This window comes from Pseudopipra pipra, chromosome Z, assembly GCF_036250125.1.
Source record: "Pseudopipra pipra isolate bDixPip1 chromosome Z, bDixPip1.hap1, whole genome shotgun sequence".
Lineage (NCBI taxonomy): Eukaryota > Metazoa > Chordata > Aves > Passeriformes > Pipridae > Pseudopipra > Pseudopipra pipra.
In genome coordinates, this window is record NC_087581.1 from 66740956 (window position 1) to 66763912 (window position 22957).

A 22957-nucleotide genomic window follows, 5' to 3' on the forward strand; every position below is an offset into this window, starting at 1 on the left:
CTGGCCTGTAAGATTTTGTCATCTGTCTGTTATGTCCATACCTAGAGAATGTTCTTAATTCCATATAACCATAGAATCATTTAGGTTGGAAATGACCCTTAAGGTCATTGAGTCCAACCATTTAACCTAACACTGTCAAATCCACCGTTAAACCATGTTCTTAAGTGCCTCATCTTTTAAATATCTCCAGTGACAGTGACTGAATCACTTCCCTGAACAGCCTGGTCTATAATTGACAACACTTTCAGTAAAGAATTTTTTCCTAATATACAATCTAAACCACTCCTTGTGCAACTTGAGCTTGTTTCCTCTCGTACTCTTATTTGTTACTTAGGAGAAGAGGCTGACATCCCCCTCACTACAACCTCCTTTCAGGTAGTTGCAGAGAGGGAAAGTTTCCCCCTGACCCTCCTTGTCTCCAGGCTAAACAACCTCAGTTCTCTCAGCCACTCCTAATCAGACTTATGCTCCAGACCCTTCATGGCTTTGTTGTGCTTCTCTGGACTTGCTCCAGCACCTCAATGTCTTTCTTGTAATGAGGGGCCCAGAACTGGACAGAGAACTCAAGGTACGACACGACTAGTGCCGAGCACAGAGGCACAATCCCTACCCTGGTCCTGCTGGCCACACTATTGCTGATGCAGGCCAGGATGCCACTGGCCTTCTTGGGCACCTGGGCACACTGCTGGCTCATGTTCAGCTGGCTGTTAAATCAGCACCCACATGCTTTACTGCCAGGGAGCTCTCCAGCCACTCAGCCCCCAGCCTGTGGCACTGCATGGGGTTGTTGTGACCCAAGTGCAGGATCTGGCACTTGGCCTTGTTGAACTCATACCGCTGGCCTTGGCTAGTCTTTCTGCCCTCCAGCTGATGGACACTCCCTCCAAACTTGGTGTTGTTTGCAAGCTGACTGAAGGTGAACTTGATCCACTCGTCCAGATCATCAGTTAAGCTGTTGAAATAGAACTGGCACCAAAACTGAGCCCTGGGGAAAAGTGCTTGCGGCCGACTGCCACCCGAATGTAACTCCATTCACCACCACTCTCCAGGCCCAGCCATCCAGCCAGTTTGTTACCCAGCAAACAGTGCACCCATCCAAGCCATGAACAGCCAGTCTCTCCAAGAGAATGCTGTGGGAAAAGGTGTCAAGGGCTTTACTAAAGTCAAGGTAGACGACATTCATAGCCTTATCCTTATCCACTAAGTAGGTCACCCTGTCACAGAAGCAGATCAGGTTAGTCAAGTAGCACCCAGCCACGCTGGCTGAGCCTAATCCCCTGGTTGTTTTGTACATGCTGTGTACAAAGATCACTCAAGCTGATCTGCTCCATTGCCTTCCCAGGCAGACATGCCTTTAGTGCCCCCTCCAGCCCTTGTAGATGGGCATCACATTAGCTAACTTTTAGTCAAGTGGGACTTCCCCGAGTAGCCAGGGCTGATGGTAAATGACTGAAAATGCCTCAGCGAGCCCTTCCACCTCCTCCCTCGGTATCCTTGAGTGGATCCCATTTGACCCCATAGACTTTTGTGTGTCTAAGTGGCATGCAGGTTTCTAACTCTTTCCAGTTGGATTATGAGGGCATCATTCTCTTCCCCATCTATGTCTTCCAGCTCAACAGATGTACTTATAGAAACATTTTGGTTTTTACTGCAGTTGCCAAATTAAGTTCTAACTGGGCTTTGGCTCTTTTAATTTTCTCTCCATATAAACTCACAACATCATTGTAGTCTTCCTGAGTGGACTGCCACTTCTTTCAAAGGTCATAAACTCTTTTTTTTTCCTGAGTTACAGTCAAAACTCTCTGTTCAGACTGGTTTTCTTCCCCCTACCCTGCAACTTCTCTTTTCTCACACAGGGACAGTGCTCCCACACCTTTAAGATTTTGTTGTTGGAAGATCTCCAGCCTGCCTAGATTCCTTTGCCCTTTAAGACAGCGTAGAATCACAAAATCATTTAGGTTGGAAAAGACCTCTGAGATCACTGAGTCCAACCTTTGACTGATCACAACCTTGTCAGCTAGACCATGACAGTAAGTGCTGTGTCAGTCATTTCTTGAACACCTCTAGGGACGGTGACTCCATCACCTCCCTGGGCAGTCCATTCAGATGTTTAACAACCCTTTCCATGAACAAATTCCTCCTGATGTCCAACCCAAATCTCCCCTACTACAGCTTGAGGCTATCTCCTCTCATCCTGTTACTGGTTGCCTGGGCGAAGAGGCTGACCCCCAGCTCCCTACAACCTCCTTTCAGGTAAGGTCACCCCAACTCTCCAGGCTAAACAACCCCAGCTCCCTGAGCTGCTCCTAATAGAACTTACCTTTTAGGCCCTTCACCAGCTGCATTGCCCTTCTCTGGACTCGCTCCAGCACCTCAATGTCTTTCCTTGAAGTGCCTCCCCAGGGGTTCTGTCAACCAGGCCAAAATCTGCCCTTCAGAAGTCCAAGGTAGCGGTTCTACTAACCACATCCTTATTTCTCTGAGACTCAAAAACTCTGTCATTTCATGATTACTATGGTCCAGCCATCCTCTAGCCATTAGTTGCACCAGTTTTGCTGTTATTAAGGCTGTTCTTCACCTCTGTTAACAAATTAAGCCGTCCCTTCCCTTACTTGTCTTTCATGCTGTCACTGTGTGACTGCCTGAATTATTCTGATTTCAAGGTGCTGAGGATAAGCTGAATTAAAGAGTCTGAGTTACAGAGTCCAGGGCCTGCTCTGTCACTAAGAGGAGCTGTGGTGAAGAAAGCTAAAAATGAGAGCATGTCCCTCTTCCACTTGGAAATCTGCTTTTAAGCTGAGAATTTACTGCTGGCCTCTACCTGTGCTACATATCACAGCTTTGTAGCCACTACCTGTGTACCTCGTTGCCCTGTACCTCCTTGATTCTGACCCTAATCCTGGCCTGTTGGTTTGGTTTCCAGGCTTAACTTCAGGCCTGCCATGTCACTATGCACCTGCTGTTTTACCACAAGACTGAGAGTGACTTGCTGACTCAGAATAAGGCCTAGAACAAACAAACAAAACAAAACAAAAACCCCAACAAAACAAAAACAAAACCCCCACCACTGACCAACCAAAAAAACCCCAAACAAACAAAAAAAACCAAAACCAAAACCCAAAAAAACCCCCACTACCCTGCATACCGTTTCAGCTATATGCTGTCTTTTGTAGAGGTCATGAGAAAATGATGGGGTTGGAACTTGACAACAAGGATGTCCTTCCTTGGGAGGCACTCAAGTTTTACTGGTTATTCTCATGCCCTGGGAGAGGATAGCAGAGCTACTTTTCCCCAGGTGCTGCTGCTCACCACCACTCTGGTTATCTTCCGTGTGTCACATAAAGGGTGTCCCTGAGCACGTTCACCAGACTGGGCATGGTGACCTTCATTTACGGCTGCCTTGTAAAGCGTGTTGCTATTGCCCACTAGTGTGCTCAATGATACATTTTGAGCAGACAAAAAATATTCCCTGAGAAGTCATGGATGAGGTAAAGAACTATCAGCTGCCTCTGGGTACAGTCAAGACACGGAAATTATAAGAACAAGAGCTAGGCCCCATCTCAGCAGTGCTGTCTTCTTGATTCCACCAGATCAAGGAGCAGTGGACAGAACTAGTCCTGCTCTGCGTCCTGCTGGAAGAGTGACGTGCCCATGCACAGGGGAACCACTTCCACAGAAGAAAGGCAGAGCCCATTTGCAGACTCTGTCAGCCCTAATGCAGACTGTCAGCTGTCTGCATTAAAGGGCTTTGAGATCTGATGCTCAGGCATTCTCAGAAAGAGCTGCATAGCTAAGAAGTGCCTGCTGAAAGTGCCTGCCTCTCCTGTTCTTCTGGAGAGAGGTGACAGTGTGAAAGAAGAGCACTAACATCTGGATTTTTATGAGTGGTTTTTATGTCCTGTCCCAGGCAGAAGCTCTAGTTCTGCCTGAGCAAGGCAGATGATTTGGATCATTTTTACCTGTGTTCTGGGCTTCCCTGATTTGCATGGGCCTTCTTTGCTAGAGATAATTTGATTTCCACGTCTTGGACACTCCTTCTACCACCTATGTGGGAAGAGTGTGAGCTCAAAGACCTCAAACTGTAGCAGTGAAAGAAAAGCTGTAAACAACTGAGCTGTGGCACCCTATGAGATGGGTGTATCCATGCACACACCTTTCTGGAAGCATAAATTGTTTCACAGCTCTGGAACAATCTTTCAGGCCAGTGTTGTCTCCATGCTCTAGGTGAGAGACTTGCATTTTGCCAACTCTTAAGGAAGAGAAATGTTGAAGTATGGAGCTGTGTCTTTGCCTTGCTAAGCTCCAGGAGACCCTTGTGGGACACAAAGCCTTTTTGGGGCCCATCCCCTTGGAGCATAGAGGTTATAAATAGTCTAGAGCAGGGGTTGCTGAAGCAACACTGCTGTTTGGATACATGGGAATTTTCCAGAGATGTATGAGAAGGGGACATGAGGAAGGACAAAAGGGCATCAAAACTCTTCCACCAAGCAGTGTTTTTGATAGGAAAACAAAAACTACCTTATAGTTGGAAAAGGCAAAGCTGAGTATTTTGGGAAAAATTTCACTGTAAAAAGAAAAAAAAAAGAAAAAAAAAGAAAAAAAAAAGAAAAAAAGAAAAAAAATCTTTTGAACTGCAGTGGTGAATTCCGAAAAAGAACAAAGTATCTTCTTTCCAAAAGGCCATTAGCATCCTCATAGGACTTAGTGAAGGATGGATGGAATGTTCTCTGAGCCCCAAAGAGGGAGAGTCAGAAACTTAGCCTTTGTGATTGGGATCTAGCTGCTTAGGAGGTGCCTGGGTGGGAACACTGTGCTCCCACAATAGGGAGGTGCAGCTCCAGAGATCAGCAGTGAGAGAGCCCATGAGCCAAGGGGACATGGTAGGGAGCCAAACCGCCACTTGAAGTGGAACTGATGGAACTCCTCCTCTCTTCCTGAGATTGACAGTGCATTGTACCACCACAGAGCTTCTATCAGCATTCCCCATAACTGCCTTCCGCTGCAGATTATGGCAGTCTGGAAGTTTTCAGGAGGAAGAACTATCTTAGGTCAGACACCTTATGACAAGCAGAGTCCTAAGGCCTCTTCCAAAGGCCTCATCAGGTGGCAGCAGCCCCCTTCCCATAAATGAAAGTACAGCTCTGGAGGCAGAAGAACCTTAGGTTTGAGTACCAAAAAACGGACTCTCACTTGTCTGAACCGAGAGCCAAACACCCACCTGTATGGCTACTCTCAGGGCAGGTGGAAACACTTTGTCCTGAACAGCAACAGCTGAGCTTTTTTTTTTTCTGGGTGGCAATAAGCACAGCTGTTTTATCTCCTGCCTTCTGTGGTTCTCGGGATAGGCTGAAATGGGACACTTCATCTTCTGCAAAGGCAGCAAAGGATTACAATGATGAAAGTTATTTTGGTTAGTTGGTTAGGTTTTGTTCGTTTGCTTGTTTATTTAAAGCTTCCCTGTGCAACTATATCAAATGGCTAACTATATTGTGTCAGTGTCTGTCTGTATGTGGAGGTTGTTTCAGATAGCATTCAGCAGATGGGAGGCTCAACACAAAATTATTCATCTTGAAACTTTAGCTCCTTTTGTGTCTGTTGAGTTCCTATTGAATTGTGATTGTCTTTCTGCATTTCATTGCATCAGCTTCAATTTCTTCTGATGTAACTCTGTGCGAATAAGTGGAATCATACCTGTGGTTATTTTAATAATGTGAGACTGCATTATTTAAAAATAATGCAAATCAGGGACTGCTTTTTGCCTTGTTTCTTCTGAGTTTGTTTTTTTTTTGATTGACTGATTGATTGATTGATTGGTGTTGTGTCCAGAATATGTAGTACTGAAGGTGTTATTAGAGAGCTGGAAAGCACAGAACAACGAACCATCCATCACCGTCTTGGCTGCAGGACAGAGCCTTTCCTCTCAGCATCAGATATGCTGCAAACTGCTTCATAGAGTTACTTTCATTTTCTCAACATTCTGCAAAACCCAAAACCTTCCTGAAAACACACCTTACGACGTTATTCTGGGATCACCAAAGCTGCTGAACTGTTGTGGGTTTTACACATTGAGCCACTGGCTGTTCACACCTGCATTCTTCTTTCAGTTTTTGTGTCTTCCATTTACAGCTGTAGCCACCCCGTGGCTGAAGAAGGAGGCTCATTCATGTGCAAAACGAAATTTTTCTGCTTTTAAAGATATGACACATTAACCAAGCCCAAGGCAATAATAGTGGGGATTATGCCAATTTTTTAGGTTAGTTTCATTTAACCTAAATGTTAACTTAGTGTTCATCATATTGTGATTTTTCTTCATATTGAATTTTCTTGTTACTGAATCCTAGCACTTTGGTTATTGCAACAAAAGCAAAAAGAAAAATGGAAGATGTGTTTGGCCTGTTTGTGCTCATTTCAGTTTTTACATTTGTTTCCCCAGCTGCATTTCTTCTTTCCTTCTTTCATCTTAATTGCCCATTCCTCTTCCTTTTGCCCACCAACTTGAAAAGCTGAAATCTAACCATCAAATATTTTGGTTTCCGTTTTGAAAAATTAAAAAAAATAATAATATTTTGATGCAAGATGAAAATATTGTTTGGCTGTTGTGGCCAATCCCAGCATTGGATTGGTCCTGATGCAGGCAGTCAGACAGTGCAGTCCCCAGGATTCTGAAGGGGCTGAAGCAGCTATGGCTGTGTCCTCTCTCTGCCCAGAACTGCTGTCTTAGGTCCTCTGTGGGCCAGGACATTTTTGGGCTGCAGGGGAAGAGGCTGGAGAGAACCCAGCCTTTCCTGGCCTTGTGAGGACTGAATACCCCCCAGCTTGCTCAAAAGTGGGGCCTTGTTCGATATAGAGACAAAGCACGAGGAAATTCCTCCAAAAGTGGAGACCCCCCCACAGGCAGGCAATGATCCTTCTTTCCCTAGGCTGACGTCCCCCCGTCCTGTACCCCACAGCTCTAAATCCTCATCTTCCCTGCCCCTGTGTCTCTATGGGGCATAACTGGGGGCTGTATAGAGGCACCCCTTCGGTAAGGCATGCAGGGAGAGGAAAGAGAGATCTTTTCCCCCAGCCCTATTCTAGGTCTCAAGGGCTAATATAGTGGGAGGGAATCACCTAGCACTCTCTTTTTTTCTGGGAACACAGCTCCCTCATGAGGCAGACTTCAGCAGGGCCGTTTGAGGCTCCAGGTTCAGCTCAGTAATGAGCAAAACTATCTGCAACACCAAGGAAGCAGATATAACCCTCAACCCTCAGCACAGGTACAACTGGAAGATGCCCATCTTGTAAGAGGCGAGGCTGGGGAGAGAAGCACTAGATCCTGTGGTTTTCCAGGAAGCCCAGATGTCCTGCTGCTCACTAGCCCTGCTCTGCTCTAATTGTTAGTCCCAATCCAGGCTTGGCTTCTTCACCAGACTCTAGAGACTTAACTTCTTAAAAATCACATCACAGACTCCCAGCTCTATAAACCCTGCTGCCTACCTAGCACTGCATCGTTACCCCACGTGATGATGTTGTCCATGTATGGTAGATGTCCAGTGGGATCACCCTGCTACGGTGCAGCTCAGATTAGCCCATGACAGATGGGGGGACTGTGTTCTCACCCTGGGGCAGTTGACTGCAAGTGTATTGACATCCCTTCACATGAAAGCAAACTGTTGCACTCTGCTGCCAGAGGAATTGAGAAAAAGACACTGGCAATATATGCTGTAGCATACCACTTCTCTGTCCTTGACTCCAGTTGATATAGGAGCTCTAGCAGATCAACTAGAGCAGCACTCAGCAGCAGTGACTTCATTCAGGGCACAATAGTCCCTGTTAACTTTCACCTTCCATCAGACTTCTGCACTGGCTGTATAGGAGGACATTTAAAAGATGCTCACCACTCTTCGGCTCTGCATTGGGTGAATCAGCTCATGGACAGGAGCCAGAGTATCTATTACTGCAGTATGGCTGCTGGTGTAACCACTCACACAAGGATGAACAAGAACCTTGAGAGTCTGTGCAATGAAACCACCAACATCAATCTCAGATGAGAAGTGGGAGGTGTATTCTCTCATTCTCTCTACAAGATAACTTTCCCAGCACAGTTAAGTGCATCAGTGCCAGGGCCAAGGATATGGCTAATGTTTGTATTAACACGTTCCAAAGCTCAACAACATAAAGGGGTATTGAGTGCAGCAAGCCAACTTCAAAGACAGAGAAGCCTGCCAATTTATAACTGCTACAGCTATAGCTTACTCAATTCAAAACTCATGTTGTCTCAATACACATGCTGAGTGCCATAAAGGACTGTGGTGGGTTGAGCTTGACTGGATGCCAGGTGGCCACCAAGCAGCTTTATCACTCAACAGCACACTGGAGAAAATAAGATGAAATGGCTTGTAGGTCAAGATAAAAGCAGCTCAGTGAATGAAGCCAAAGGCCATGCATAGAAGCAAAGCAAAAAGATTTATTCTCTCTTTCTCATCGTCATGTGAATTTGGGCCTTAGTACATACAGTGATTGTTTTGTAAGACAAGCACCTTAGTAACAAATCCCTCTCACAATCCTTAACTTTTATTTTATTGCTAAGTACAACATCAATATGGTATGGAATATCCCCTTTGGTTAGTCTGGGTCAGCTGCCCTGACTATATTCCCTCCCAAACTCTTGCCCATCTCCAGCCTACTGGCCTTTGGACTGAATTTGAATAAATAGCCTTGATGCTATGTGAGGCCTGTTCAGCAATAATCAAAACACTGGTGTGCTATCAACACCATTCTAGCTACAAATACAAAGCACAGCTCTATCATGGGTGCTATGGGGAAAGTTAACTCCACCCTGTCCAGACCCAAAACAGTTCACCATGCTAGTTTGTGAGTACAGTGTCTCCCAGCTGCAGTCAGAATCTTACCTCCCTCCTCCCTACCCCTGAGGTGTTACGGGAAAGCCCTGACCTCTACCACTCCAGGCTGACCCTCACCCAAACCTTTCCCTTTTGCCAAAGCAGGAGAGGTGTTGGAACCTCCTTCCTTGGCCCCACAGAAGCTAACAATTGGCAAAGCACTCTCCACTGTGTTTTCCTCCCCAAGCCCAAGCAGGGCAGCAACTCACTGGGACCTGCCTGTCACAGCCCTAAAGGTATGTTCTGCTTCCTATCAGGTCTAGAGTTGCCTTCATCAGGGGTGTGCTTGCCCCAGAACCTTCTAACCCTGGGCCATTTTTTGAAAGATTCAGAGACTGCAGGAGGCATAGGATCTGGCTCTCTGTTCAGCAATAGGTCAGTCTCAGATATTTCCCTCATGGCTGCCAGCAACTGTAGAGGTGAGAACTGTGTTACTTGTTCCTATTCCTGAACAAGTCTTGTTCCTGCTCCAAGGAAACACAGTGTACAGTTGGCCAGGCTTTCAGCAGAGCTGTCCCTTGGAGCAGCTGCCAGGTTACAGAGGAGAGTGGCAGCTTTTCTCTCCCCAGGCTCCGTTGCCCTTCGCTGAGTTACAGCCAGCAGCTGTTTGTGAGCCTGCCATGGGCTGAATTACCTGCCTGAGTCAGCTCCTGGCATCTCTTCTTTGATGAAGTGAAGAAGTTTCCACTCAGGCAATCTGCAGCTGCCAGAGAAAACTCCACAGCCTTCGGCTTCCTCTGAGGAAAGCTTGGGCACAGGTCAGGGCTCTCAGGCAGGCCATGCCCCGAAGCTGGAGTCTAAGCCCTGTCTCTACAGGCTGCTGTCTTCACTCTCCATTCTCCTTTCAGGGCTTTGCCACCAGGCCTGTGAAGGCCATGGGAGCACACTGCCAGCCCTCCTTGACCTGGGCCACTGCCCAAGTGCTTTGGGATACTACAGGCCTTCCAAAGCTATGATTTACATGGGATCCAACCTTGGGTTTGCATCCCAACAGGAATCTGCTAACTCCTGCTGACTCCACCTCCCACCTCACAGTTCCAATTCTGTTGAGAAGGAAACAGTGACAGCATTTCCTGCCTAGGAAGAAACATTTCCCAGTCCTGACAAATGTGTTGGGCATCTCACCCTTTGGTGCATGTCACCCGGTGCTACCAAATGCGATGGGGACAGGTCCTTTTAAGGATCTTCATCAGAATTAGAACAGGCCACAGTGTTGTGGTTGCAATTAAATTTTTATTATTACATAAAGTGAGTCAATTTTAGACTGAAAATCTTTTAAAGACTCCACAGTAGCATTCTCAGTAATATCAAGCATAGCAGAAATATTTAGAACAGGTGTTTCAAGTTCAAACAGTACCTAAAGTTGGAAAGTTCTTTGAAAATTTTATATTTTCTTGCAGTCAGTGACCTCCTGAGTGAGAGCAATCTCCTGTATTTGATTGGCTTTGAGCTGCTATTAATTTAAATGGAATTTGGTCATCTGACTGAGGAAAATGTTGGAGGAGATGTCATGGCATTAGGGAAGTTTTATGATGCTTTGAATTGATTTAAAAAACATAGAATGAAGAATATATTCCAAACTGAAGACTCTGATTTAACTCAGACGATGAAAGTAAAATGTCTTCATTTTTATGTTCTGTTTTCAAAAGTAAACTTCTATGAAGCAATAGATCCTTTTCTCTTTCATGAAAGATCTGTTCCTTGCTGTTCATTTTCAACCAGCATATTTATTTGAGTTTGAGGTATTTTAATCATCATAGGGAAAAGATCAGTGAAAATATTATTTGCAGTTCATAGAAAAGTGCTGAGCTTAAGATTTTCTCTCAAAAGAGATGAATCAGTCATTAAAAACTCTAATCGTGAGTTTTTATAATTGAGAAGGTGGTCTGAATAAAAAATACAGATCTGAAAGTGCTAAGTAGGAGGAATGGCTTAAGGAAGGATTGTTACGAGTTAAAGTTGTAAATATGAAAGATGTGAAAAAACAGAATTTAATTAAGAATGGTTTCTTTAAAGTGGGTACTGCAATGATGCAAGATAGAGGTTCAGGTGTTGTGAGAGCTTCCAAAGGATGTAGTGCTTGGAGGAAAATGTCAAAGGTGGGAGGGATACTACGGGAAAGGTGCAAAAAAGTTTGAAAATTACCTTCAAAAATTATGTTAAAGGGAAAGTCATGGAGCATAATCAAAGGAGAGTTTTTTCTTGTGAAATTTTCCTTGTGGCAGTGTGGCCTTCCTCTGCTTGGAAGGGTATCCCATCCAATCATTTCCATCTTTAGAATGGCACCCGGGGCAACTTTTGGTGACTAGCTCCTGGTGAGTACATGGCTTTAAGTGTGAAAGAGCTTTGAATGAGAACCAACAGATGTAAAATGATAAGCCAGAGAAGGATGCCAGGGTGGTGTGTATGTGCTGCTATACTTTGGACAAATGCAGTGTGATTTGTCATGCAGTTAACAGTAATGCAAGAAAAAAGCATGACAGTTCAGATAGCCTCAGTGTAGTGTAAATTAGACAAGTGGAGGTATTGCCTCATTCTGCTGAACTAAAAATACCCTCTCCTGGGAGCTATACCCGCCCAGTGTAACGCCTTGCCAGTCTGGAAAACTTATAAAATTATCTGCATCCCAACTGACATGGAAACACCTTGTCAAATTTACATCAGTGTAATTTCATCAAACCCTATTGCACTGCTGAAACTGCACAGGCAGCTGAAGAGAGATCAGCTGAAGAAGACATTTAGTCCTTTCAGGCCCTGTTGAGAGGGAAAAGGGATATGTGAGTCTGCCTAATTACTGTGCATTGCTTTGGCAGAGCAAGTCCACTTCATCTAGGCTTTTTTGCAAGTGGCAGGATTAAACAGCCCATACATAATTATCCCTTCCAGAAGGGAATCACACTCTCAGTGCAGTGCAGGGAACGCCACTCCTATTTTTTATCATGTTGTATTAAACCCCACTGTGGACAGGAAAATGCATTCACTCTGCCATCAAGAGGGGGCAGCCTTTGTAAACTGCATCTCTCCTCCTCATAGCACAGTAGTGTGTCTGCCTTTCTGGTGGTGTATTTCCATGCCAAGTTCTTGCCATGTGGGCTTCTCTCCTGTTTGCTAAGCTATGGATTTTTGTCGAAGCTGTTCAGGACAGATACCGTCTCCTGGACTGAGCTAGAGCAGCATGACCCATGTAAGCTTCCCAGGGAATATGGTGGTGGGGCTGGTGGCAGTTGACAGCTCCCTAACCAGTATGATATTTGATTAGGGCTGCCTCGATCACACATAAACCACAAAACTAATATCAGTAGGAACCAGATCCCCTACAGAAGTTCTCATAAACCTTGGTTTTCTTCAGTCAGATTAAGCAAATCCCAATTAGCTATAAATCTTCCATTTGATGATCTCACAGGTGTGTTTCAGATTACACTGGCAGGTCTAGGTAAGCAGTGACAACTGGGATCTGTTATAAGGCCAGATATCACCTTCACCCATCCAAGATTCTTTTCCTTCAATTGCACATACAAATTTTCTCCTTTATTCATTATTGGAATACTGACCTTGTATTTCTGTTGCTGGAGTTTCAGATTTCAATGAGAATCCAGTTGCAAGGGGCATAAAATAAAAACTCCATCTGAAGACTTTTGAAATAGGTTTAAAAGTTTTATTGCCTTCAATTATCTGTGTACCAGAGCCTGGTGGTGTTTGGTTTTTTTTCCCCAAGGATCTGGGTCATAATTGAATAAATGCAAGATAAAATTCATCTCCATGAAGTGCAGAGGTCAGCAGCAGCTCATTAGTGATCAGTCTGGGTTCACCAACATTTCCACTGAGATCACAGTCTCAGTAAGAGTGGGTCAGAAAAGGATCATGGAACTTTTAATGAATACAAAGAGGGAAACATCTGTGTCTTTTTGGTGTTTTTAACTCAGGAAGAGCAAACAATGAGGAATGATGTATCATCAGAAGCAATGAATCTTCAGGCAACTACTCTAAAAAGTAATAAACAATTGCTACCGCTCAGAGCGCTGCGAAGAATGATAAAATTGGTTACCCTTGTACAGCATTCAGACACCCTGCAGTTAGAAATATAGCACCTTGGGAAAACTTAGAAATTATCTGGCTGGATGACAGTGAACAGATCTAAGTATTTGCTACATCCATGATTGTGTTCAGCCATAATCCAGAGTCTCCGCTTTGCAATTTACCACATTCTTTCTCCCAGTTCAGTGCTATTGTTGGAAAATTTTTTCAGTGAGTCATCCATGGTTTTACAACAGGGAATGAGGCCTACAGCAGTCATTTCTACCTGCATTAACAAGGGACTGAGAGACATGCATTACTGTTTTTGTTTCGGTGACGTAAAACGCAATACAACACCGCCTTAGACGGGCCAGGGAAAGCTAACAGGCACTTCTTCATTTCTGGACAATAGCTGAGACTAGTTTGCAATGTCTGTCTGATGAAAAGTAAACCATGTTGATGCTGGATTGCAGCATAAGTTATCTTATTTAGTTTATCTCATCTTAATTATTTTCCCTATGTCATATTACGCATTCAGTCTAAATGGCTGTAAAACAAGCAGTATAGGTGCAAATGCATGTGTCTGTGTCTTTACCAAGGAAAGAAAAGATACTTCTTCTGGATGAGATTCAGAATAATATGGGGTAATTGAGAACAAAATATTCCCAAAACCACTGGAGGCCAAAAGGTAGTATTCTATGAAATGCATGAAAGCTGGGAAAGAAATTACCTTCCAGGTAAAATTAGTCATATTATTTTAGTTGACTCAATAGTTCCACCAACTATTTCATTTACGTACCTCTCTGCTCTGCCAGAGGCCGGCTATGAAAGAAGGCTTCAGGGAGCACGAGGCTAATTATTTGCACGAATAGCATTTTCACATGTCCTCTAGCAACAGCATCTGAATGTCTTGGTCACAGAGTGCTTTCAAAAAGAGACATCCTTTGAACCTCACAGGCTATGAACCACATGCAGCATGGTTAGGAAAGTAAGAAGTGGTAGGAACAAAGAATGGAAATAGAATCACCACCACTGACTCAGCACCTGCTTCTATTCAGAATGGCTTCAGCACAGCTTTTTGATCTTTTTTTCCCAGCATGGCTTTCGCACAGATTAAATCTGAGTCTTAGCGTGTGGGTTGGATTTGAACAATGATTATACATTTTTTAGAAATGAGACATGAAGATGAGATCTGAAGAAGAGTAAGTTATTTGACTGATTGACTTATTTTTTGTGTTATTTTTGAAAAATCGTTGAGAAATTCCACGCGATTGCTCGTGCTGTATTTTCCTGTTACCCAGATAAAAATGGTGAGCAATTGTATTGTGCATCACTTCAGTTTTATTTGTTTTCCTCTCTCCTTTTCATTGCTATTGTTATTGTTGTTGTTGTTATTATTGTTATTACTACATTAGTATTAGTACTGTTACATGTTACTTTGTTTCAGTTATGAAACTGTTCTTATGTCAATCCACAAGTTGTACCTTTTTCTTCCAATTCTTCTTCCCATCCCACCAGGGGCAGGGGTATGAGCGAGCAGCTAAGTCGGTGGGTTAAACCACCACACCTTGTTTACACATGTTATACTTGGCTAACTGAAATTATCTCATCACAGGAAGTTCAAGTGCATGCTGCAGACATGGTATTGGTCCATCAGTGGATGTACCGTACACAGACAGAGCCAGAAGCCTGCAGAAAATGAACTCAGAGCGCAGGTTCCTTTGATTGTAACAGAGATACAAGGCAAAATGAAACAGAACATTCAGAATATTCTGAAATATTCTAAGTGGGCTTAGATGAATTATAGGCATATTCATGCCTCCAGAATTAATTTAAAAAAATCCAGTGTAAACTCTAACTTTTGGAAATATTCAGGAAAAAAGACCAGGAAATAAGATTATCTGGGGAAAAAAAAAAAACCAGCAAATAATCCAGGAACATAACAAGGAGTACTAGTAATCTGTAAAAATGCATATAAAAACATCCATTCAGTCACTATTGGTTTAAAATCATTTATCTCTAGAATATGCAATAATATTTCAAATAATCAAAATTGTCCAGAGAACTCTGAATGTCAAATGAGGTCCCTTTCAGCCAATGTAGCAGATAAATTCCTAGCATGCTGTCTTGCTCTCTAGAGAAAGGGACACACACTGTTATAGCAATCTAAAGACTTTTATTCCCAAACCACTTTGTTTCCTGATGAACAAAACAAACAGGTTATGTATCTACTCTATTATGTGATTTATTAGATCAGAAATAATGTTTTTTCCATGATAATAAAAATCCATTCACTCTCATCCAAGCGCAAGAAGCTTTTTTCCTAGCTGCAAATATCTCCAGGCTTCTTAACCTTTGTATAATTACTTATTTATGATAACTTTTTTGAGCGACTGCATGTTGCAATCAGAGAAGCTGCAGGCAATGCCCATTCACAGATAAGGACTGGAGAATTTATCACACCTATTCTATTAACCAGAATATTTGTAGGTTTGGAAATAACTGAATTTCAATTGTTATGGAGCTCATCTAAAAATCAAGGAGGTATTTGATTGTTTTCTTCTCCCTTCCCAATAAAAGAATATGTGTCTGCAACCCTGGAAGCATGACAGTACTTTGTGTATTTTTTAAGAGTTGACTGCTCAAAGCCCTGCTCAATTAAAGCCTCAGACATGATGGAGAGAAATGCTGACCTAGCTAAGACCGAGGTCCATCCAATACAGTGCTGACAGTGTCCAGAAACAAACAGAAAAATGAGTTTTCTGTAGGAAGAGATCTGCAGCAGTATCGATCTTGCTCCATCTTTCCAGTTTCCAATGGTTCAGGGATTTTGAATAGCAGAAGTTTTACGTAAGTAACTAGTGACCCTCAAAGAAATTTTGCACCATATATTTATCTGGTCGCTCTTTTGTTTTTGTTGTTGTTGTTGTGTTGTTTTTGTTTTTTTTTTTAAATCCAGCAAGGACAGAGAACCATGCCCCACAGGCGAAACAACAAAGTCAGCACGTTTGCTCCAAGATCTCTGAAAAGAACCTATTTCTGCAAAATAAGGCCTTTACCTTGCAGTAAAGTATGTGTAGGATTAGTACCCAAATCTCCTCCTCACTGCTCGACAGAAAAATCAAAGAAAATGTATGGCTACTGCTTGACTCCAACAGCCTTTCCATAGCCCCTGAGCCAAGGAGGTCCTAAATGGCTGTTGCTTAGAACTTCCTATTACCCAAACAGGGAGTCACCTGCACTGGGTAGCTGTGCTAAATGTTAGCCCAAGCAAATTTTCTAAGTGATGTTTCCCTTCTAGTTGTCACCAAAGCCAATGATGTGGCCCTTTTGAGGAATAGAATGTATTGATCCCGATGGGAAGACCATCACGCATGTCCAGGAGCTGGTGATTTACAGTGCAGTTCCCCCGTACCTGCACGGCCCTACGGATGTGGAGATCCCTTGGCTGCAGGATAAATTCAGCCAGCTCAGTGCAGTAGTGCAGCCCGCAGTCAGCTCACCCCATTTGGTACTAGCAACTGCATCTCCCGTGTTTAATGGTGCAGAAGGAAGATTTCAAGTTAACTTTGTTACTGTTTTGACTGTAGCAATGGTAGAGCTGCTCCTTGCAAGTAAAACCTGTATTTGCTTGAAAGACCAAGAAGGGATATTGCCTGCAACGGATCATGGCTACAGGGCATGCTGCATGTTGGAGGCTACTTGGTCTTGAGAGCAAATAATTTGCAAATAATTTTATTATTGATTACTATGCAGTCACTAAGCTGAAAGTTATCTCCTAAGTCATGCGACCAATAGAAAGAAATAATTACTAAGTTACTTGAAAATCAGAATAATTTATATTCAATTGGAACAAAGACATTAATGACATCAAGAGCCCAGTGAGGGATATTTTATCAGCTGGAATCCCCAGGGATGGATTTGTGCTCTCAGGTTAATTTCCACTTGTATAACTTGTTTTGCACATCCACTTAAAAATGACATGTTTTTTATTTCAGGCCTTTTCTTGACCTAAGATGATTTAAACATTGTGAACACAAGAAGCTTTACTGTCTTCTATGTTCAAAACTCTGAGCCAGCCAAGAAGTGTCATGGCCAGCATGGAACCAGGACAGCTTCAGGAGGAAAAGCAAAAGTGGTGAAAACTGGATTTTCTACTAACTAACCATCTCACATAACCATGTTCTAAAAGTACTTATTGCTTATGATTAGAATTATGCTTTCAATAGACCTCAGCTTATGTTTCACATTCCTAACTAAAAGTTTTTTCAAAAATCACTTGAGCACTCAGACATTAGCACTGTAGACCTGGCCATGAACTCTGTCTTTCATCATTCTGGGGAAGAAAAGGACAAAGGGGAGAGTCAGTTTGCAGCGACAAACACATGGCAATGTTCAGGTGGGGATGATTTTTTTATCCAACTTAGCATGAGAATTCTGTGACTTGGGCTGTATCTTCGCTACAGTCTGCCATAATGAGTGAAGATTAAGAGTTCTGGGCATAAAAAGTCAAACTGCAAAAGTCAAATGGCTTCAGGACTGAAGGCAAAGACATACAATCTGCATAGTGAAGCATAGCACTGTCCAAGATCTACTCAGGAAAGCTGAGTAGATCATTAGTGGATCATTAGCTCTGAACAACAATCTTCTGCTGAGGGTCACTACAGTGGCTCATTCCATATTCCTGATTATGCCTGGAATGTACCTAGACACACAGCTCTAGAACAGAATTGAAAACAGAATCAGGAATGTGAACATAATGAATTAGAGATCCTTGACATTTACCACTTCAGTTTTTAATCTAAATTTTTACCTGCTGTTATCACTTGTTTCTTGGATGCCTGGTCAGACTCCAGAAGGTTGTTGTGCTTTCTCAAAGTAAAAAAAAAAAAATAATTCTTGCCTTACTGATATAATATAATAGGACTGAATAATATAGTGGAAAACCTATCTATGGAACAAGAAAATATAGAAGGTGAAAGTTAGTATAGCAACAAAACCTTGTGAATATCTGACAAAGCCCAAGTAACTGTTGTTCTTCCTGAAATAATAAAAAAAAAAAACCAGGAAACAAGTTCAAAGAGAGTGAGTTTCCCTGGCAACAAAAACATGTGAAAATTCTTAGTTCAGCTCCTGCATTCCTATTCTCAAGTTTCCATTCATTTCATGGTATTTAATGCTCCAGCTTTCCTTGGAAAGCAAAAAACCTGGCACGACCTTCACACAAACAGTTGAGTCAGTCAACAGTTGTGTGAGCCATTTACTGTCTTCGTGCCATGGAGAAGCATGAGAGCCAACTGGACAGCTCGAGGTACTGCTTGTAGTGGTGGTGGTGGTGCTGCCTATCGATCTCTGCCTTTACCACGGGCATGAATCTGACTTTAGATGAGGCAGTTGGAATAACTATGTTACAGAAAAGTACAAGCGAAACTCCAGTCTAGGGTGGTACCAAAGGAGCAGCTTTCCTGCCTGGTACACCTTGTTTGTGGAGAAATTTTCTTATTGCCTCTTGAACCCTTTGTTATAGCAGTCTGAGTAACCAACCGAGAGAGCAAACTTTCCAGCAGAAATATGCGCTACAAACTTTCCTGGATCACAAAAGCTTTGGGGTAATTCAGGGAATGTATTTGCAGAGCCAGGAAACCAGGTCCCGGGCATTCCCACTTATAAATGAGAGTTCTCAGTTTCTACAGAACTCAACTCAAACTGCAGTGTTTAACTCCCAATCTAGCATCTCCTACTTAAAATGATGGAGACCCCTCCTTCCTCCCCAATTCTCAGGAGAAAAAAATGGGATATGGTAATGGCCAGGATTTTTAAAATCTGGATATCAGTGTATGTGTGGGTTATGATTTCATTTTTATTGCAATTGATTAAGTAAGAGAGAAGATACTGTTTTCCACAACAGGTGAGGAATGGAAGACCTGTAATACCACAGAATTTGTGCTACAGGGATAAATTATGAACAGAAGTTCCAAGCGAGGCCCCTTGAGCTCCCCTGGGCTTCAGTGGCTGCACAAGTACCTCCCTCTCCTTGAGTGGGGGCTGGTGCCCCCACTCCTCGAGGCTCAACCCTTTGCCTGTTGAGAGATGCAAAGGCATTAGGTGTGAATTTTAAAAGGTACTTTTGTACATATATGTGCATATTTACATCTCTGTGTCCCTGTGTGTATGTGTGAATTAATTCAAATACCCTTTATCAAGTATAGTATGGATGTTGCCATCTATTATTAAGTTACTGTTGTAATTGTAGTAAATCCAATTGCATCGCTTTCTAAATGCATCAATGATCAAATCCTTTAGACATAAACCACTGAGCCAGTCTGGGACTAAGATTGTGTTCAAGTTCACCTAGGCTCCATCTGGAGTTTAGAAAGCAAGAGGGTCCTCCTTGAATGTCTGGACTCAACATGAAGGTCTCCCTTACCATTTTGCATCCTTACCTTTTTGCATCCTTGGTCTCTGTGTAAATCATTCTAACCTCCTTCTGATCTGATTGTCCTAAGTATGCTTCATAATACAATTGCCCTATGTATGCTTCATCTATGTAGTAAGAGAAAACCTTGCTGCCAAACTTTGTTGAGTTGTGCTTTCACAAATTTATGTTAAATGTGCTTTTGCTGAAATCTTTGATGTGATTCTTTAAATGACCTAAATCACTAACTGGTGACATCACTAAAGAAATCAGTTTATAAATTCAAAATGGAGACTTAGCTGTTTCTTCATGCCACTCATAGACCTCCGGAGTTTCATGGATGCTAAAATATGAAATTAGACAGAAAAATTCAGCGAAGGAAAAAAGCAGTTAGAATATTCAAAGACACAACATGAGGGTCAGAAATCTCAACTCACACATGGTTGAAACAAACCTGGTCTTGGGCAACTCCTAATACATCCTGTATTACTCAGTGCTACACTCAGGGTTCTGGACAGAATCACAGTTCTTCTGAAAGAAGACAAAAAGAGCCTGGTTGTTTCACTCAGTTAAGAGAAGGCTTGAAGGCATTTAATTACTTCCTGTAAAAACATCAGATTACAAAGTGCTGTGTTGGGTGAGCAACTCTTTGAGCTAAAACACAAGGCATAGGAACAAAGGAGTACAGCCTGGCTATCAGTAAGTTTAGGGTAGAAATTAAGGAACATTCCTAACCACTGGAGCAGGGAGGTTCTAGCAGTGCCTGTCTACAGGTTTCATAGGCTGCCAGTCTGGCTTTAGAGAGAAGCACAGCTGAATTTTTCGGAGGGCTGTTTGATGAGGTGCCTGAAGCAGAAGGAATGAGGCCTCCTAAGCCAGGAACCACTGCCAGTCTGGATTCTTTATCTCAAAGTTTATCAGCAAAGGCATCTCTTGACCCAAAAACATTTGCTTGGCACTCCAATACACAGTAATTCCTATATTCAGAACGCATTACTTACAGTGGAGGTGAAACACAACTTCCTTGTTATAATTTGAACACGTGAAATGATACGTTTATTTTCCATGAGTTATTAACTGGAAATGATAAATAGAAGAGATTTTCACACGCAGTTTGTCCTAGGTCATATTATTGATAGCAGCCTGAAACGCAGACCTCTGACCTCTTTTACTGCCCGGAGTCTGTGATCAGCTGTGAGGCAATGATGGGAGCTGACATCGCTAGATGTCAAGCAGTGAATATATTTTCCACCACAGAGACATGCTTATCCTGGTGTTCTTTCACAAATCTTCAGTCAGAGTAGCTAAAGTAGCTACCACATCAGCCCTTTGGTTATAAGACCTACATTTCTTCAGCATTATGAATAGAGCAGTGTTTGTTATGCCAGGTGAGTACAGCACAACTCAGAATTAAAAAAACAAATGATGCCAATCTGTGTGTAGCAGAAGTCTACCTCTCTTCTCTGCAGTAATGTAAGCACCACAAGGTGCTTACTTTCGTGGTGCATGTTTCTCATCATGTCCTAAAAGAGAGCTTTCCACAGAATCTTTGCCTTTAGAAACATTTTCTCACAGGTAATGCCTGAGGACTGCAGGAAGGGATGTGATGGCAATATGAGTCTGAGAGGAAGACAGTGAAGACAGTGTCCTTATAGTACCCGTAGCAGATGGCCCCGTCCAGGAATTGTGCTTAGGATCAGGGAGGCACAAGATCCTGGGTCCCCAGGCTGTGTCATCTACACTAGCTGAAGGTCTGGTCTTGGAGAAACAGTGGTTTACAAATGCTTGGAGAAGCTCGAAGTTTCTTTCCCTCAGTCTGGCTGCTTGTGGCCTCAACACTTTCACTTCCTCAGGAATTGTGCTTTTTCTGCCAACCCTGGCTGAGTAATCAGAGTTATCTCATGATCCCAAAAGACAGAAGGGGAAATGTTAATTTTCTGCTTACAAGCCAGCTCTCCTTAACTTGCTTTTCCTAACAGACCTGCAATGCATAATAAGAAACTCACTGGCTGAGGAAACTCACACTGGAAATCTCCTTCCTCATGCTCCTGAAAGGGTTTGCATGAACTTTATGCAGGCAGGCTAGCAGAGCAGATGAAGGTAGATTTTTATTCAAGAAGGTTCAAAATTAATCTCACACCTAGTGACAATTACCAGACACTTCCATTCCAAGCAGGAGTAATGCAACTAGAATGTGCAGAGCAAGGGCTGACACTGAAGAATCTCTCACATTTTTTCCACTTTAATTTTTGGGCAGTCCTTAAGGAGTCACAGTTTCTCCCACCATCTGGAATGACTAAAAAAAAAAAAATTAAATAATTTTCAAAATCAAATAACAGCCATAATCCTTAAGTGGTCCTTGCAGATCTATGCTGGCTCCCATGGCATTAACTGGTAAACACCCTCCTGACTAGAGATCAGGTTGCATAAGCAATCCCACTCTTCACATACAAGAACAGGAACTCTTATTCCACATAGAAATATCCAATTGCAATTGTAGAATTGACTGTACTGTTTGAATATTTCAAGATAGAACCACTGTACTAAAAAAATTAATAAATTGAAGTGCCAATTTTAATTTTCTAGGCAAAAAATTGAAATAGGAAGCTTCTACCACTCAATAGCATCATCTGAGACCAGCACATTACCTTATTGAGGACTGTCTGTGTGCGAGAGTGAGGGTTTTGATACTAAAAGCAGTGGTATTTTCATTCAGAAGATGAAATACAAAAGTTCTGACTTCTTACTGCTTCAAGTTGTCTACAGTAGCAGTATTTGACTGATCTTGTTGACTGTAACAAAAAGCTTTTGTAAAAGTAATAGAAAAAATATATTGTTATTAAAGATAGTGGGGAAAAAAACCAGCTGGTATGTACATAGCTTTTAATAGTCAGTGCTCTAGAAGGAGAAACAAAGACTTAATACTCTTAAGAGAATCTTCTATTTTTCTAGAAGGAATGTGCTAAAGCGACAATCATTTGAGGAAAGCTGGAGTACAGTTGTGTGACCCAGAGTGTTGTTTTACACTTCGCACGGTCGAATCAAAACAGAGCAATATTGCAAAACTGACTTGTCTTATCCTTTTCAATGGTATTCACATTAAAATATGAACAGCACTGCACGTTTTGTGCTGGAGTATGGGTGGTTTAAGCAACGTGTATCTCTCATTCCTCAGTGACTCATACTATTTCCTGTTTTCTGTAAACGATTGTACAGCTTGCAGGTCTGTCCTAAGTATGAATATTAAAAATCATGGATATTGTGCCATTTTCTATCCAGCTTTTCTTCTTACAACAAGAGAGAGAATCTAAACTTTGATTCAAAGTGGGCACGCAAGCCATCTGAGCACTAAAGGAGATCCAGTACCACAAGCAGGCAAACAGCTACCAAACCCCACTCAAATTCTTACTTCTTCTGTCATTCATTGCCAGAAGGTGGTATCTCTATGCAAACAGATGTTTCTAATCAGTCTTATTCAGTCTAGTTTGCTACCTGTAATTTAGAGTCTGTAATACTACACTCATTTCCCTGCAAGTGTAACTCACAAAACAAGATTCATGAATAACTGCTGGGGTACCTTCTTCTCCTTTTGTATTTTGGACAAAGGTACTGATAGCGCTCACTCAGGCTACAGGGCCACTTCCTC

The 22957-nt window shown here is 42.5% G+C and overlaps 1 protein-coding gene across 1 annotated transcript in view; it reads left to right on the top strand.

Moving 5' to 3' along the window:
• Positions 1–22578, top strand: part of SHB (SH2 domain containing adaptor protein B) — an 89133-nt gene extending 66555 nt beyond the window's left edge. The window contains exon 7 of the mRNA XM_064642501.1: positions 16895–22578. The gene's annotated coding sequence lies outside the window, so the exon portion shown is untranslated. The remainder of the gene's footprint in view (positions 1–16894) is intronic.
• Positions 22579–22957: the final 379 nt, after the last annotated feature.